We start from the raw sequence: 19,124 nt of genomic DNA, 5'->3' as shown, positions 1-19,124 counted from the left end.
AACTTGAGCATTTAGGGGACAACAACAAATGAACCCAAAGGAGATGAAGTGCTGAGACAGGAAGAGACGAGGGGAGTCTGAACCTTCTAACTCCTTCCCCCCTTGCTGGGCTTGTTGGGACAGTTCAGGACACCTGGCCCCACCTGGGGGAACAGGGCGCGGGGGGGGCATCTCTGCATACTGGGATTTTGGAGTTGGTGGGAGGTGACTGGAGCCTGTCTTACTGGAGTCCACCTGCCAGCATCTCACCCTCTCCTGCCGGTTCCCCGGCTCTGGGCCCCCACGGCATCCCGCTCCCAGCAGAAGAAATCTCTGCTGAGATCATGGACATTATCCGGTCCAGGGAGCATCAGACGTTTCCCCGCCTGCCCTGGTGACCAGCACTGCCAGATCATCCACTCAGGAGCCCCTTGAAGAAGCACTGTCCCTCACCCGCCATGATGAGGCCATCCTACACCCCAAGGACCCACCAGTCCCCCAGAGCAACTTCTCACTTAGACTCTGCCAAGAGTAACAGTGGCTGCTCTGTCCACAGCTCCAAATGCCCCTTCCTCCAGGAAGGCACCCCTGGTCCTCCCAGCTAGAGGGAGCACCTCTCCTCCAAAGACACACAGCCCTTGATCCCAACTCCCCCCCATGCCCACCTTCTGCCATATAGCCTCAGCCCTATACTGTCACCCTTGTGCTTGAGCCGGACCCCTAGTGGCCACGAGCAGCAGAGGGCAGGCAGCCGTTTCCTTCCTGGCTGTATTCCAGGGCGGAGCTTGGTGAGCACCTACTAAGCGCCCCCTGAGTGGGATCCAGATATTGAAGCATGCACTTAAAATGGACTAACGTGTAAGATTTCACAGTTCCATCCTGGGAAGCTTTTTCCCCAGAAATTTTTTCTTTACGCTCACCCAGAAGGTGACAAAACAAATGAACCAATAGAGGATAAAAATGAACCAAAACCCCAGAGTCAACGGCTCCTCCTGGACCAGCAACTGGTGACCCCCACCTCCCGAGGCAGCCTCTCCCAGAGTTGAGCTGCTGGGCAGTGTCCCAGGGCTGCCACTGAGTCTGGTACAGTGACCTCTGACCCTAGCAGTGGTTCTTTGCCCTGGTGTCTGTAAGCTCTCAGCCTCCTCCCGGGGATGCTCGTCTTTTCTTCCAGCTCGACTGAGGTGCAATTGGTATACAAACCTGCACACAAGTAAAGCAAACATTTTGGTGAGTTAGACACCCGTATGCACTGGTGTCACCATCACCACAGTCGAGGTGGTAAACAGCCATCACCTCCAACATGTGTCCCTCGTGTCCCTTTGTTGTTGGTTTTGGGGGTTTGTTTTTTTGCTATAAGAACAGTTAACACGAGACCCACTCTCGTAACAAATGATGACGCGCGTAACACCATGTCAGTAACTAGAGGTGCCCTGGAGCTCACTCATCTGGGACCTGAGCTCTACAGCCTGGACTGACCCCTCCCCTGCGCCCTCCCCAGCCCCCAGCTGTAAGGCCACACTGTTGTCTGCTTCTCTGAGTCTGACTGTCCTTAGATCCCTCTCGTCGGTGGAACCGTGTAGGCTGTGTCCTTCTGCGACAGGTTTATGTCACTCAGCATAATGTCCTCCAGGTCCACCCACCTTGTTGCAAATGATATCTCCTCCCTTTTCAAGGCGGAGTAATAGTCCATCATGTGTCTACAGCACGTTTTCTTTATCCCTTCATTTGTCGTTGTTGGGTTGTTTCCGTGTCTTGACTATTGTGAATAATGGTGCAATGAACGTGGATGTGCAGCTGTCTCTCTGAGACCCTGCTTTCAGTTCTTTTGGTTTACACCCAGCAGTGGGATAGCTGGGTCGTATGGTAGCTCTATTTTTCATTTCTTAAAGAACCTCCTTAACTGTGCTCCGCAGTGGCTGCACCCTTTTGCATTCTCACCCACAGTGCACAAGGGTTCCAGTTTACGGAGAGTTATTCTCGCCTCCGGTAAAGAGCTGAGAGCACTTGGGCTTGCCCCGGGCTGCACCGGCAGGAAGTGGGGAGCTGGGGTCTGTGCCCGGAGGCTCCCCACACTGAAGCCTGTGCCACTGAGCTCCGCCGCCTTCACCTTCCCGGACCTGGGGCTGCGGCCCCAGCCTGAACGGAGCCATCTGTGGAGCAGGGGCCCTGTGGCCAGAAGGAAAGGCAGAAGGGGCAGGCGCTGGGTCTCTCCGGTGCCCGGGACCCACTCAGGGTGGGGAGAGAGGGAGGGGTACACGAGCTGTAACGCCACAAGCGCCGTTTGTTTTCCTTCCTTCCTTCCCGCCCTCCATCTCCCTCTCTCTTTTCCAGCGGCCAAGAGACGATGATCTTCAAAGTCCTGTCTGACCTGGAGTCAAGGGAGGGACCCTCTAAAGTGGGGTTTCCTGCCTCTCCCCCCTTGCCACGCCCACAAAAACACCACCCATCGCCCTGATTTAGGAGAAGGCAGTTCAGAGGCCTGGCTTGTTGATAAGTAATTTCTCTGGCCAAGCTCAGGACATGCCAGACAAAACTCCCCCTTCTTGAGGTTCTAGAATGAGGGGCGGAAGCCAGAGGGTATCTCAGGGACTTTGGGGCAAGCTATGGGGTCTTCAGGGAAAGAGCCCATCCTTAACTTCCCATGTGGCGACCGTCTCTCTCTCTCTCTCTCTCTCTCTCACACACACACACACACACACACAAACACACACACGCACGCACACACACACACACCATTGCTTCTTTCAAGACAATTATTTGAAAGCAAACTCCGTATGTAAGAAATGATGGCACAGTGTGACTTGACTAAATCAGACAAGACCCCATTAGTGTCTCCCTTCCCCCGCCCCCAGGTCAGGTCCACGTCGTCCAGGAGCTGCGGACGCCCTGGGAATCGGCTGCCCTGGGAACCCCAAGCGCCAGCTTTTAAAGGTTAATGCAGACGCGTCTCAAACACGCCTCCCCCACCCTAAGTGCAGCCAAGACAGCGTCCTCCTCAGAAGGAGGAATTTGATCAAATGTTAATCCTCTCCACATGTAGAATATTCCAGATAGCCCCGAGCTCAGAGTGCCTTTTGAACTTGTGAACAGAAATTGATTCAAGGTGACGAATTTGTAATCAGTTTATGATTGATGGGCCGCGTTTCCAGAAAGGCAGCTCCGTGTCCCTTCCTCCTGCCCGGGAAGCAAATGTGTTTCACTTTATCTCTCCCCATCCCGGGACCCCGAGGACCAGGAGAAAGAAAATAAAGTCAACTGCAATATTTAACTTGTATTAGAACAGATGCCACTTAATTAAGGGATCAGTGGGAAGGAAGTGCTAAAATAGAGCTTTGGGGGGCTCACCCTCCCGTCTGGACAGAGGGCAGATCGGATGTTAAACTATTAGTGTGATTAGGTGAATAATGACTTTGGAACTAATTTCGCTGGATTGGAAAGAGAGCAGGACAGGGTGAAAATAGAAACATCTGCTTGAATATTCTAATTTCAAAGGGTAATTGCAGAAGGCCTGCTCAGGCTGGCCCCCACTCCTTTTCTTTCTTTCTTTCTTTCTTTCCCTTCTTTCTTTTTTTAAGTCGAAACTGCCTTGAAGTGACTTTGAGTTCAGCCCTAGCAAAGTTCAGCTGGAAAGTTCTCAGGGCAGAAACGCGGGGGAGCGCCAACCAGGCAAACGCAGCGGCTCAGGAAGCCGCTCAGTCGCTGGCCTGCAGGTCGGCGCTGCTCTCTGGGCGCCACCAGGGCAGCAGGCAGCGGGCAGTGGCCTTTACCTTCTCGGGGCCAGGATGCCTTTGAGAATCTGAGGAAAGCCTTAAACCGCCCCCATCCCGTTTGATAAAAGAACAGGCGCGCAGCAGGAAAACCTTGGGGGCAGGTTCACAGACCCCGGAGGTCACATCATTTCCAGCCGTCCTTCTCTGTGGTCACCTTACCTCTTCTTCTGTCTGTGGGCAGTGGTGTGCCAGCAAAACCACTCTTAAAACAAAAAGAGCGAACCTTGATTTGCAGCATCTGCCGGTGCCTGTGGTGTAAATACCCCTCCAAGGCCAATGGTAGGCCACTGACGCAAGGTCACGGGGTTGACATCACTGGGACAGTCACAGATGGGCATGTCCAGCTCTTGCTGACCTGAGCCAGCTCTGCACACCGCTGCCTCTGGGCCTTTGTCCACACTGTTCCTCCCACTGGGAGCGCTCTTCCCTGGCCTTCCTGGCCTGAGAAGTGTCCACTGGCTTTCCAGGGTCAGTCCCCTGGTCCTGGGCTATGTAGGGCCTCTTGAGGCCTGGACTCCCCTGCCAGTGGGGCTCCTTCACCTTTGCTTCCAGCCCAGCAAACACATGTTCCCCTGGGGCAGCTCTCTCCACTTTCCAAGTCACCTGTATCTACACCATTCTTCTCCTCCCCCTCTTTTTTCATTTTCATCCATTCAACAACCACTTCTGAGTGACGGCTCTGTGTTCCACACCAGGGGAATGGGACAGACCTAGCGCCTGGCCTCGTGGACCTTATGGTAGAGTGGATGGACAGACCTCATTGGGGGACAGCGGGAAGGGGGCAGAGCTGAGGATCCTTGGGGAAAGGGTGGTTATGGGGCCTAATCCAGGGGTGGGGCTATGAAAGACTCCCAAGGGCAAGGAGCTTTGAGCCAAGCCTGTCTGGACAGCATGGATGGCAGAGCAGGAAGAAGGGTGGTGCTCCAGGCAGAAGAGGGGCTTGTGCAAAGGTCCTGGGGTAAGCTCAGATCAGCACTGAAATCAGACCCTCGTGGGGCAGGCAAGGGGGCAAGGCCAGCAAGGTCACCTCCTTCAGGGCCTCCTAGGGGGCAGGGGGCAACTGGACAACAGCAGACCCTCATGGGCTTAAGGAGGTGTGGGGGGGAACAATTGTTGACATTTTAAATTAAAGTTTGTTTTTGCAAAGGTAACACAGATACATGGTGCAGAATTCCAAAGGGCAGCGGGGAAGAGCAAGTGTGCCCTCCCCCTGCCCTGTAGCAGCCGGACCCGGTGCCCTCAGGCCAGCCTCCAGGATAGTGTTGCCTCCCCCTGAGCCTGTGTCCAGATGCGTCCAGTCACTGCAAACACATCTGCATAAATCCACCCCCATGGTGTCCACTATGCATTGTTCGGTACTGGGCTTTTCTGTCCTCACATACCCTGTGTGTGTGTGTGTGTGTGTGTGTACATGTGCCCGTGAAATCCCGCTCCAATGTGCCTGAGAGGACATGGCAGGACGGGACGCAGCCCTGACATGGATGCACATCAGCCCAGAGCCTTCCTGATCCCCTCCGGCTTCTCCCAGGCCACACCCTGCTCTGCGTCAGGCCCAGTGCCAAGCAAGGTGGGGGCAGGGAGGGGCCTCTGGAGACGCTTCTTGGGGACAAACATCTGAGGAGCACCAAGGCAGATGCCCCTGTGTTCCAAACAAGGTTTCTACATGCCAGGGGCAGAAGGGTCCTCGGCAGGCTTGTTGCAGCTTCTGATTGACTGCAGCTTCTGATTGACTTCTGATTGGCACAGTGTGATTTGACTAAATCAGACAAGACCCCATTAGTGTCTCCCTTCCCCCGCCCCCTGGTCAGGTCCACGTCGTCCAGGAGCTGCGGACGCCCTGGGAATCGGCTGCCCTGGGAACCCCGAGTGCCAGCTTTTAAAACTTCTGATTGACTGCTGCAATCAGTTGACGAGCATTAAATGAGCACCTACTATGTGCTGGACACCAAGGCGAGACACGAGCAGAAAGCGCAGCCTCCACCCCCCTGGAATGGAGGCTCCCAGAGGAGGGAACTGGTAGGGTGCGAGAGGCCACTGGGACGGACAGACCCAGGGAAGGTCCGGAAGCTGAGGATGTAGCCCCGGGTCTCGGCCCCATCGCTGACATGACCCTGGACAAGTCATTCCTCTTCCCGGGTCCCCAGGGCGGCAGCAGGGCCAGCTGTGGGCCAGAGACACTGTGAAAGTGTGCGGGCCTGAGAAGGGAGAGGTGGTGTGAGGGACACCCCGTTCCTGCTTGGTGGGCAGGGATGGGTGACCATGGGGCCCTGGAGGTGAGGCCCCCAAGGATGCGTGGAGGATCCAAACCAGCTATGAACTCCTGAGACAAACCGGAGCCATGCTAAGTGCCTCGGGAACTGCTTGTTTAATTCAGTGCAAAACTTCTGTTTAGTGTATTTTTTATTGAAGTTGAGTTGATTTACACTGTTGTGTTAATTTCTGCTATACAGCAAAGTGACTCAGTTATACATATATATATATATATATATATATATATATATATATATATATATACACATTCTTTCTCATATTCTTTTCCATTATGGTTTATCAAAGGATATTGAATATAGTTCCCTGTGCTCTACAGTAGGACCTGGTTGTTTATGCATCCTATTTATACTAGGTTGCATCTACTGACCCCAAACTCCCTAAACAAAAGGATAAATGCAGCCGCTTTGGAAAACAGAGTTACCACATGACCTAGCAGACTCCAGAGAAATAAGACATACATCTACCCAGACACTTGTTCACAAATGATTAGAAGAGAATCACTCGCCACAGCCCCAAAGTAGAAATCGTCCAAATGCCCATCCACTGATGGACAGATCTGCAGAGGGAGGTACGTCTACACGGGTACTGCTTCATGGCCATGAAAAGGAGCGGGGTCTGGATGTTTGCTATGATGTGGATGAACCTCAAAACTGTGATGCTCGGTGAAAGGAGCCGGCCACAAAAGGCCACATATATATGATTCATGCCTACGAAACGTCCAGAACCAGGAAACCTCCAGAGACTGAGCATGCATCAGTGGTGGTTGGGCTGGGGTTGGGAGGATGGGAGGTGAGAGCTAACGGGCAGGGGTTTCCTCTCGAGGGGATGAGAATTTCTGAAACTGGGTCGTGATGGCTGCATGTGTTTGTGAGTCTACCGCACACCCCTGACTGTATACTTTAAAAAGGAGATTGTCTTCAGCTCCATTTCCCAGCTAGGTAAGTGGAGGCGCAGACAGGTGATGGTGACATCTTCAAGCCACAAGCCTGGTGGGAGTGGAGCTGGGGTCACTCCCCAACGGGAGGGACGTGGAGCTGGTTGGGAAATGAGTTCCTAGGCCGGGGAGTTGGGGGAATCAGGGAGCTGGGGGGGCAGGTGGGGCCTGGAGTGAGGGGTGAGAGCCCTGCCGGGCCGCCTCCTGCCCCGTCCGCAGGCCCGCCTGCACTGGGCCCCCGCCCCAGCTTCAGGGTCTTCCCAGAAGTGTGGTTCTGACCTTCTCCACAGCCCAGACTCCCCCAGCGAGCTGGGCCCGGCGCCGATGACCAACACATCCTAGAAAAGTGGACAAACAAGTGAACATGGGGGATGGCCAGGCCTCCCCACAGCTCCACATCTAACTGGGCTGCTGTAGACAGTAAAAGGGATGCTGTTACTGATTCTACTGAGACAACTTCGGACACCAGGACTGTGCTGAGAAAACTGGGGTGTACGGTCATCTGGGGAATGAAAGGAGCACTGGTCAGGGCTGCGGGAGAGAGGGGAACTCGGCCTCAGCAGTCCCAGAAGGCTTCCTGGAAGGGGAGGCACTTGACCTGTGCTCCCTGGGGAAGCAGATCGGGGGGACAGTCCAATTCACCCCCCGTAAAAAGAGAAAACAGGGAGAAGACTGTGACCCTAGGAAGCGCATCATTTGTCCCAACGTCTCTCGAGCTGGCCATCTGTGTGTAGCCACTTCCGGCCCTTGGCCCTTAGAGGGAGGTGTCGGACTCCAACCTGAGTGTGTGGCCTCTGGCCTGGGAGGAAAGGGCACCGGCCTGGGAGGACAGCACACAAGTGCACCTCTGCGCCCTCCCCCCACCCAGGGCTGCGGCTGCTTAAGTTGCCATTGATTTTTTTTTTAAATTGGATTTTAAAGAGTTTAGAAAAAACTGTTTCCCTCCCTTCATTTAGAAAGCCTTTGCATTGCCAGTGCAGAGGACTGGTGGGGAGTGGAGGGGCATGGAGGGTGGGGCGTGGATCTGCATGGGCTGCTGTTTCTGTGAGCAATGGAGACACCTCCACATGGGTGTGTGCATGTGGACGTGCGTATGTAGGTGTGTGTGTGCCAATGTAAGTGTATATGTGTGTGAGTGTGCATCCGTGCGTGTGTGTGAACTGTGTACCTGCGTGTACACACAAGAGTCTGCATATGTGTGTATGTGTATATGTTGTGTACGTGTGTGTACATGTGCTCTCACAGGTGCACATATATGTGTAAGCATGTGCGTGTGTGAATGTGAGATGGAGAAAAAGCTCCTGGGCACTTGGACCCCTTCCCTCCTCCCTGGGAACCTCATCCTTGGTTTCGTAGAGACCCTTGCACACTGTTGTACGCAGGTGGCAACAGCACCCCATGTGCGTGCTCTGGGCAGAGGCTGGATGCCCACAGCTGGCATCTCACGAGAGCCTCCGCCGTCCTCCCTGGCAGGTTGGGTCGCTGTTATTTCCCATCACCAATTTCACAGAGAAGAAAGCCGGGCCCAGGGAGGGCAGATCACCCTCCTGATGTCCCCCAGCAGCAGGTGTCTCGGGGCCAAGAGCCGCCAGACCACAGATGCTTGGGCTGCCCCCCAACCTCACTCACTCAGTTGTGGGAACTTTCCCTTCGCTCCACCCCACCGGCAGCATTTCTGGGCTGCCATCCACCAGGCCCCGAGGTCCCTCTGAAGTTGGCCCCTGAAATCTGATGAGGCTGGACCCATGTCTCGCTGCATCTCCCTTCCAGAGTCTTGGCACTATACTGGTTGCTTCTGTCTTCAAGGAAACAGCTGCATCTCCGGGGGGAGGGCGGGGAGATTCCTGGGCCCACAAGCCCAGTGGGGCCCCTCAAGGCCAGAGTCAGCAGAGCCAGTGGCACGTGCTCTGCGAATCACCAGCAGCATTCCTGGGTCTGGTCCAGGAGAGCTCGGCACGGACCGTCTGGTCCTCCTCCCACAACTGATGCTCCCCTCTCAAATGCCCCCTCCATCACCTCACCAATCTGGCTCCTGGCTCCAGTCCCCACCTGGCCTGCACCAGGGTCACCGGTGAGACGGGTCAGCCCTCGTCTTAGAAAAGCCCTCTGCGGCACCTTGCTCTGGGGACCCTCTCTCCACCTGGACACCCCCTCACCCTCCTTCTGCAAAACCCGCCTGGTCTTGGTTCTCCTCCGGTATCTCAGCTGCCCCTGCCCTGCCTCCTGTCCTCCACCAGCCTCTGGTGCCGGCAGGATGCCAGAGGCTGTATCCCAGCCCCTCCCCCCTCATCTCCCCACTCACCTGGGATGGTCTCATCCCTCTCAAGACCCCACCTCCCTTCTAGCCAGCTCTGTGAGCTCCAGCTGTCTGCTGGGCTCTCCTACTTGGACGTCCTGTTGGCCCCACACATTCACCAAGGATGAAACAGAACCCGCACCCCTCCTCCCAAGCCCTCCAGACCTGCCGCTGCCCTGAGCCTCAAGATGGCATCACCAGGCACCTCGTCCTCTTCCGCACCCTAACCCTGAACACCTGCCACCTCCATCTAATCAGCAGCGAGTCCTGTGGGCTGCCCCCTCTTTGACAGCTCTCGGTGCCATCTTGGGGTCCGCGTGCCATCTGCCCCTGCACACAGCAGCAGCCCTCCCTGCTCTTCCTGCTTTTCCATCGGGCCCCCTGTAACCCATTCTCCAGGCATTTAGCTACAATGGAGAAGTTTGTAGCAGATCACCACTCTCCCAACAACTAGAATAAACAATTTAAAACAATATATCTGGAGGTATCAGAGCGTCCCCCAGGCCACTAGGACTTGAGATGCAAGAGCCCAGACAGACGGGCTCAGAGAGGTGCGCCCGGCACTCGGCACTTTTCCCTTTGAGGCATTTGTCAAACACTTAAGCTGCTCAAGGGAAAAGAAACCAAGAAGATCAGAGTGGGGTCTCAGCATCACAGTCTTAAGGAGAGAAAATTGGATATTCGTGGTCCACCAAAGAGAAGGAGTCCCAGACAACACCTTAAGTTCTCAGTGGGGACCCCTGGAGGGATACGGTCTGGAAGAGGGGGTGAACCTGAGGGAAAAGCAAGGTTGGGCCTCCAGTCAGTTCATTCCCCAATCAAGTTAGTCATTTGCCCCCCCACTATACTCACCTCTCAGAGGACGAAGTAAACCCCTCTCAGAGGAATATAGCACCATCCAGAACCTCTACAACTCGTTATTCACAGCGCCTCCCATTTAATTCAAAGCTACCAAGCAAAATGAGAAGCAGGGTCAAAAGAGAAAATAGGCTATAGAAACAGACTGACAGATGACCTGAACATTAGGTAATAGGATCCCTATAAAAAATAACTGTGGGGCTTCCCTGGTGGCGCAGTGGTTGAGAGTCCGCCTGCCAATGCAGGGGACGCGGGGTCGTGCCCTGGTCCGGGAAGATCCCACATGCCGTGGAGCGGCTGGGCCCGTGAGCCATGGCTGCTGAGCCTGCACGTCCAGAGCCTGTGCTCCGCAACGGGAGAGGCCACCACAGTGAGAGACCCGCATACCACACAAAAAAAAATAATAATAACTGTGACTAATATGTTCAAGAAAACTGATGACAAGACAGAGGATTTTCAGCAGAGAAAAGGAATCTGTAAAGAGTAGTCAATGGAACTTGAAGAACTAAAAAGTCTAAACGCTGAACTGAAGAGCCCAGCTGATGGGTCACGGGCACCAAGGGCAGAGCAGAAGGACAGGCAAATAAATTGCAAGTTGGGGAAGAGGAGACTCTCCAGGAGGACACAAGGGGCCAGAGGATGGACGTTACTGACCAGAGAAAAGAGCCATATGGGCAGGATGAAAAGGCCAAACCAAGTGTATTGGGCGTCCTTGAGGGGTCAAGAGGGAGAAGAGGCAAGACATGAAAAATGGAAGAAAAATGCCAGCCACAGATGCAAGAAACACTCAGAGCCCTAAGAAGAATGAATACATAGGATATCTGTCTTTCTCTGTCTGCTTTACTTCACTTAGTACAATCACTTCTAGGTCCATCCATGTTGCTTCAAATGGCATTATTGCACTCTTTTTTATGGCTGAGTAGTATTCCATTGTACATATACACCACATCTTCTTTATCCGTTCCTCTGTTGACTGACACTTAGGTGGCTTCCACGTCCTGGATGTTGCCCCTGGCCGCCCACTTCTGCACTGCAGCTCGGCTCCGTGACTCTTCCTGACGTACCCCCACTGCAGCTCCTCCCTCAGCCACGCTCTCTGCAGTATCTGTAATTCCATCAGGCACCCGTGTCCCACGCGGCTGGGCCCCAAGCCCTTGTTCTCTGAAGCCCCTGCAAGCTAGACCAGGCTCAGCATCCAGCAGGGGCTCCATAAATGCCTGTGCACAGGCTGAAGATGAGCCCATGAAGAGCACTGGAAAGTCAGAGCCCCAGACACCTGGGTGCAGTTATCACCCACAGCGAGAACGGACCCAGAAGACTTCCTGCTTCCCCTTCGCTTTTTTAATAATCAGAGGCACGAGAGTGTTGATGTCCAGACTCCTTCTCTCTCTCAATATCCCTCCATCTGTCACTCAGCGTCCATCACACATGGTGACATCTAGAATGATACAGGATGGCAGAGACCGCCTCGTTCAACAATGTCATTTTACAGATGTGAACAAGGTGGCCCATTCCAAGAGGGGACTTGATTGCCCAGTATCCCTGGGGTCCCATCTCATGGCTCGGGAACCCTCCCTAGATGGAGCTGGCCACTGGACCAGCATCCCAGGATCCTGATGGCTTCGGAGACTGTGCTGGTGAATCAGGGAGATCAGAGGTGGCCCAGAGACAGGTGAGTAACACCCTCCCCACTCGGGGACACAGGGGAGGACTCATTCATAAAACAAGCTGCTGGGTAAACAAAGTGGCTGGAAGTTGGGATCCTTCGGGTGAGATCAGACAGCTCATTTGGGGCTAGGGGTGGGTAGGAGACTGTTGGGGGTCCTCTGACACCATGGTAGGCACCTCACCATTTACATTCACTGCAGACGCAGCACTGTAGGGGGATAGTACCATCCCCATCACACAGATGAGGCAACTGAGGCCCAGGGAGTTTAAGGATTAAATCTCTGGTTGCACAGCTGGTCTGAGACACAGCTGGACAACGGGCCTAGTGAAGCCAAACTCCAAGAGCATCCTCTTCTGCTACATCCGCAAGCTGTGGGCCCACAGGGCATCCCCAGTCAGGCCCCACCCCCATCCCCAGCCTTGCCCCCACTCCGACACCAAATGTACTTACTTGCTCCCAGCAAACCCTTTGTCTGGGTGGCCAGCCTTCATGGGTGCCCTTTCTCGCTTCCTTGTCTGCCTGATTCTTAACCCCTGACTATCCTTTGAGACTCGGATCACATGTTCAGGAAGCTGACCCCAAGGACGGGCCAGGAGCCTCGCATGTCCCACTGTGCTTTCCACTGCCCTGGGACTGGACAACAGAGATGCAGCCCGGATCCATCTGCCTGTCTGTCCCCTGCACTTGACTGCATGCTCCTTGGGGACGGGCCCTGTTCAGCCACCCCTGGCCCCCAGCACCACCCCTGGCCTGGCTGATAATAGGTCCTAGCGACCGCCTGTGAAATGACCGAGTCTTCCAAAATGTGATGCCTTTCCATAACTCATGTGCCACACACTTCTTACCTGTTTTCATCACCTGTGTGAGCGTACACACGTGTACACACGCACGGTAAGCCTGATATTTGGTTATAAACATGTCCTTCTAAAAGCATGAATGAATGGCATTCATTCTTCAGTGAAATCAGCTGAGTTTGTTGAATTGATTTTGTCATCGTTCTGGGTGAGAGACAGGGGCCTCAAATCTTAGGATGCCTCCAAGAATACTTTCCCTCTTGCATTTGGGGGGAGTCATTTCACAGAAGATGGGAGGGCAGAGCTGTGATGAGGGCTCGGAGGAGACCCAGCTCTCCAAGCACACGGGCGGAATGGGGGGAGGGGCTGGCCCAGGGCCTCACAGCAGGTCAGATGGAGCCCAGCTGGAAACTAATAAATAGCACTATCTCCCTGACATCCGCACTTCGGAAAATTTAAGTCATTATTGGAATAGGAAAATGACTGTGATCTCTTAATTAAGGGAATTTTTCATTGTTAATGTGCATCAGTGAGAAAATTATAGAATACGTTGAAAGCAAAGCCTGAGAAGCTATTATAAGACAGGAAGATGACTGTGGATAAGCTTTAGAACCTCCCCTTACAAAGGGAGAGGAAACGGTTAACCGACGAGATCCGCTGGGTAGAAAGTGCGCCACGTAGTGGTCACACGGGGGAATGCAGGCCGGAGGCGCGGGAAAGAACCAAGGTCCGCAAAGTAGCAGGTGTCCTGGCAGAGGACACTGAAAATATAGAAAAATACAAAGACGACCCTCCCACAGAATTCCCAGACTTTCTTCTCGTTAATTCTCTCCTCCTCTGTGTGTGTGTTATAGAGAGAGACACGCAGATCCAGCAAAGGATGGGGAGGGGATGTGGAGACAGAGACGGGGCGGGGGGGGCGGGTAGGGGAGGTCGAGGGAGATGGGGGGAGGGGATCTTGGGTGCAGCTCGCCCCCGGCCTTTCCACTTGAGCCAATGCTCCTTCGCCCTCACACATCTCGGAAACTTGCGCACAGTGGGAAGAGGATAGACTATTTCCCCACCCCGTTCAGGTCTGGCTCCACCCCAAGCCGCCGTGTGGCCCGGGGCTCCCCGCAGCGCCTCTGTGCCTCAGCGTCCTCCTCAGTGAAATGGGCACAAGGGCCTCCCGCGCAGGATTGTCATGAGAAGCAGACAAAGCAGCACCTGGGCGGTGCCCAGCAGAGTGTGGAGGTCTGAGTGTGGCCGCTCCAGAAGAGTGACCGCAAGGGTCACCCAGTGTGGTTGGCGATGCAGACCTCCAGTCCATCTTCCACTGGACCTTCCTGTGGATGGAGCTTTGGAAACTGCTCCCATTTCTAATACACCTTCCTCTCTCTTTTGACATCCAGTTCTCTCCCCATGGCCATCTTTCTTTCCCCATCACCTCCATCACCTCCTTTTCCATCATCTCGCCTTCTCTGTTTCTCCTGCAAGGTCGTCCCCATCTGCCCACTGCAGCTACTACTCCTCTAGGCTCTGTTCTCAGCTCTCTGACTTTCTCACTCTGTGCCCTGGCCTGGGAATCTATCCTCACCTGTGACTCAGCTGACACCCCAAGTGGGTGGCTCCAGGACTCCAGATGCCCTCACATCACTGACTACAGGTGTTCCGTGTGGGTGTCTCAGGGTCTCTGCCCACTTACCCCCAAGGCAAGTCCCTCCACACCTGCCAACCCACACCTCAAGTCCCCACCTACTCCAGGGCCCCCTCTCCATCATGCTGTACTACCCTTGGCCCATTCATGCCCACTGAAGTTTGGCTCAGCGAGAGGCTGGCCAATTTCCTGCAGCGCTGCCCTTACGCCTGGAGCATCTTGTAGGACCAGTGGTGGAGGAGGCATCTGGGAATGCTGACGCTGGGAACCCGCACCCATCGTGTCCACACTTCAGCTGATGGTGGAGGACACTGGCTCGGATGCAGCAGCGACTTGACCAAGTTCACCCAGGCCAGGCCAGGCTGAGCCCTCAGCCAGACCCCGACCCTTGCCAACAACATGTATGGCTGATCGTCTCATTATTGGATTCAGGGAGGAGTCATCACTACCCTATGAACTGTTGGATCAAAGATGATTCCCATTTTGTGGTCCAGCTCGGTAACAGAAATTGTATTAGCAAAGTAACTTTCTCTTCTCTCAGCTCATCTCTGTGTGTGAAATCATGCCTTTGTTGTTAATAATTTTAAATACAGGAATTCATTAAATTCAGAATCACTAATGCAAAGAGCTCGATAAACTAGATGGAGCTGTGTGAGGGCCGGCCTTCATCTTGCTTTCATGGCGGGAAGGCCTGGGAGCCAACCATGGGCTCCCTGCATGCCTCAGGGGCCGTGGGTGCCTTGTCCATGTCACGGGGCTGGTAGGAGGGGGCGAGGACCCAGACCCGGGCGTCCATCCCCAAAGCCCAGGCCCGCCCCACACCCTGCCCTGCAGCGAGGCTCTCTCCTGTCCTCAGAGAGCAGGAGCCTCTCTTGATGAAAAATCACCCTGGCTCCCAAACTTCAAGGGGGACAAAAAGAGTTAGGCCCTTTAAGAGGGGGCTTCCGAGCAGGACTGGAACCCCTCCAAGTGCTCAGCTCTCCCCAGCAACTCCCTGCAAAGCAAATACACAGCCAGATACCCTCCTTTGAACCACAGGAGCCAAGCACACAGTAGGGCCTCAGGCTCCATCTGGAATCACAGCAGCTAGAACCCCACGTGGTGAAATATACACAGAGCTGCAACCCCACATCCGCCCAGGACTGGGGGCATCCCCGGGCCTTCCATGCCCTTCTCCGTTAATCCTCCCAGCAGCCCCCGAGTGGGGGTAACTTTATCCCACATATGGGGACAGGACTTGTGGAAGGAGGGGGCCGGGTGGAGCCTGTCTTTCTTGATTGCCTCTGTGGCCAGTCTCTCCACCTGCCACCTGCCTACCAGCCTTCTTATGCTGGGGCCCCTGGCTGCCCTGCTTCCCACCTGGCTCCCCCTCAGACCCCACCCTCCACCCCCGAGTTCCAAATCCTCTCTCCCCCTGATGAGCCATTTCAGCGCTGAAATGCACCCCCTCCTAGCCATCAGCATCTCATCTCCTCACTCTTCTCCCTGTTATCTGAGAATCCATCGCCCTCCGGACCCTGTCCCCGTCTCCGCCCCGGCAGAGCTGCCACAGCACTTGGCAGCCCTGTCCTCCTGGCATCGATGGCTCTGTGCTGTGATTCTCTGGATGTGTGTTGCCACCTCTCTCTCCACCTGCCTTGACTCCTGGGGGCCCAGCATGGGGCAGCCTGAACATGGCCAAGAGGTCCCCAGCCTCATGTGGGGGGCCCATGGTGCTCCTGGGCACAAGCACCTTCACTTCCACTCCCCCGTCTGGAAGGCGGGCAGCTCAGGACCATGAGTCAGGGTCCCAGTATCACAGCTCTGCAGCCACCAGAGTGCTGGCTCCTTGAGGTGGCCCGAATAAAGCCCCCACACGTATGTCTACATCCTAATCCCCAGAACCTGTAATATGACCTAATTTGGAAAAACAGTCTTTGCAGATGGGATTGATTTAAGGATCTTACCTTGGGAGGAGCATCCCGGATTGTGCAGGTGGCCCTAAATCCAAGGATGGGTGTCCTTGTCAGAAGGAAGCAGGGGGAGATTTGACCACACATACAGAGAAGGCAGTAACTGAAGGTGGAGGCAGAGATGGGAGCAATGTAATCGCAAGCCCAGGCACACCTGGAGCCACAGGAGCTGGAAGCAGCAGGAAGGACCCTCTCCTGGAGCCTCCAGAGGGAGCATGGCCCTGGGACAGCTTGATCTTGGACTTCTGGCCTCCAGAGCTGTGAGAGAATAAGTTTCTGTTGTATTAAGGCCCCCCGCTTGTGGCATTTTGTTACACAGCCCCAGGAAGTGAATTCACCCTTTCACGAAAAGCTGCCGAGTGCAGAGAGATACTGGATAAATTGAGTATGGGGCCTGTTGTGTGCATGGCCACTGTTGTGGTGTGATCAACTGCAGCAGGGTGTGCGTGAGAGGCAGGAGGCTTCCTCCTGATCTCTGTACTATAACAGCCAACACCCATCACGGCTACGCACACACCAGAGCTGAGCTCCTTGTGGACATTTTTGCTTGATTTTCACAATGACCATATAAGGCAAGCGGTATTGTTGGTCTCACTTGACAAGTAGGAAAACTGAGGCAAAAAAGGGGAAATGGCTCATGCAGAGTTGCCTGCCTTGTTCTGAGGCATGTTGAGGAGATGGGTGGAGCAAGGGCAGCCATTCTGTGTCCATGAGGAGAGGTATAGTGGATGCACCTGGATGGCAGGATGGAAGGATCAGAAGGACTGGATCCCTATGACAGCATGGAACAGACTAGCCCACCCTAAGACCGTCCACCTGAGTAACCTGCAGAAGTCCTGTGCAGGAAACAAGACATATCCTGTAGTTTACTACACACTATTAGGTGGGTGTGTTGTCCATTTTGCTACTCTTGTTGCTTAAGTTCCATTATTTAAAATGACAATAACAGGGAATAACCTGCTAAAAGAGCATGATTATGTGTCATCAGCACAGCCAGCTCCCTCACTCACTGTGGCCAACTTCACGAAAGCTCTCCAGGACGAGAGGCCGCTGTTACCCCCATTTTTCAGTTGAACGAACTGAGGCTCAGAGTGACTGTGTGGTCAGTGAATGTGTTTTTCGTTTTTTTTGAGGTTTTTTTTTTGCGATACGCAGGCCTCTCACTGCTGTGGCCTCTCCCGTTGTGGAGCACAGGCTCTGGACACGCAGGCCCAGCGGCCATGGCTCACAGGCCCAGCTACTCCACAGCATGTGGGATCCTCCCAGACCGCGGCATGAACCCATGTCCCCTGCATCGGCAGGCAGACTCTCAACCACTGTGCCACCAGGGAAGCCCTGTGTTTTTTGAATGTTACTGAGTGCTAGATGCTGTGGGTGATTGTATTAGTCAGGTCAGGCTGCCATAATAAAATACCATAGGTGGAGGAATTTATTCCTCACAGTTTTGGATGTTGGAAGTCCAAGATCAAGGTGCTGGTTGCTTCAGTTTCTGGTGAAAGCCTGCTTCCTGGCTTGCAGATGTCCACCTTCTCACTGTGTGCTCACACAGCATAAAGAGAGCTCTGGTGTCTCTCCTTCTCACAAGGGCACTAATGCCATCATGGCGCCCCACCCTCATGACCTCATCTAAACCTAATCACCTAACAAAGGCCCCAACCCCAAATATCAGCATAAAAAGGTTAGGGCTTCAACATATGAAGTTTAGAGGGACACAAACATTCAGTCCTTAGCAGAGATGCAGGGAGACAGTGGCGAGCAAGGGATACAAGGGCCCTCATCCATGGAGCTGACATCCTGGTGACGACCTACAGAGAGAACACAGTTTGGCCAAGATTCCAAATTTGATTCTAAACTTCTGTTTCTTCTCATGACACCACATTGTTAACCCACATGACTCTCAGATCACTTTTGTTTGACCTTGGGAGAGGAGCAGGGCAAGGCTTATTATTTCTTTATGCAGATGAGGACATCTTAGCCCCCTTCTTTAAAGCCAAAGCAAGGGGGAATTCATCTGTCTACCCACCTACTCATCCATCCATCTACCCACCCTCTCATCTGTCTACCAGTCCTCCACCCACCCATCCACCCATCCACCCATCCATCCACCAATCCATCTACCCATCCATCCATTCATCTATTCATCCATCCATCCAGCCATCCATCCATTCCCTTTCCATCCACTCACTCACCACTCATCCATCCATCCACCCACCCATCTACCCATCCATCCACCCACCCATTCATGCATCCATCCACCTATACATCCACCCACCCATCCATCCACCCATCCACCCATCCATCCACCAATCCATCTACCCATCCATCCATTCATCTATTCATCCATCCATCCAGCCATCCATCCATTCCCTTTCCATCCACTCACTCACCACTCATCCATCCATCCACCCACCCATCTACCCATCCATCCACCCACCCATTCATGCATCCATCCACCTACACATTCACCCATCCACCCATCCATCTATTCATCCATCCACCCACCCAACATCCATTTATCCATCCAATTACCCATCCACCCATCCATCCATGGATTTATTCAACAAAGATTCCTTGAACAACACCCAAGGCCAAGACTCTCTCCCTCTTTCACCAAGTCAGTGCCCACTCTCAAATCTCCATTTGCTGCTCTGCTAAGCCTCTCAGAGGCCCAAAGGAGACTGGGCATCAGGGCCTCCCACATGACGTGATGCTGCCGGTGGCCATAGTAAGCATACTGAGAGCCTGCAGAGACACCCGGGAACCTTCCATCTGGTGGCACCTTTGTCTCCATCCCACAGCAACTTTTCCAACTTTCAGGGGACTCCAAGGACCCCTCTTGCTCTGGGGGCCAAGTGAACGTGGGCACCACTCCAGAGGAGGGGAGGCCTGCCTTTCCTTCCCACCCTTTGCTCCACCTATGGAGCCCTGAAACTGATCTTGCATAAAGGGGAGCCCAGCCAAA

Source organism: Mesoplodon bidens, assembly GCF_964165515.1.
Source record: "Mesoplodon bidens genome assembly, chromosome: 1".
NCBI lineage: Eukaryota > Metazoa > Chordata > Mammalia > Artiodactyla > Ziphiidae > Mesoplodon > Mesoplodon bidens.
The sequence above is the reverse complement of the archived record's forward strand: the minus strand, read 5'-3'. Positions refer to the sequence as shown.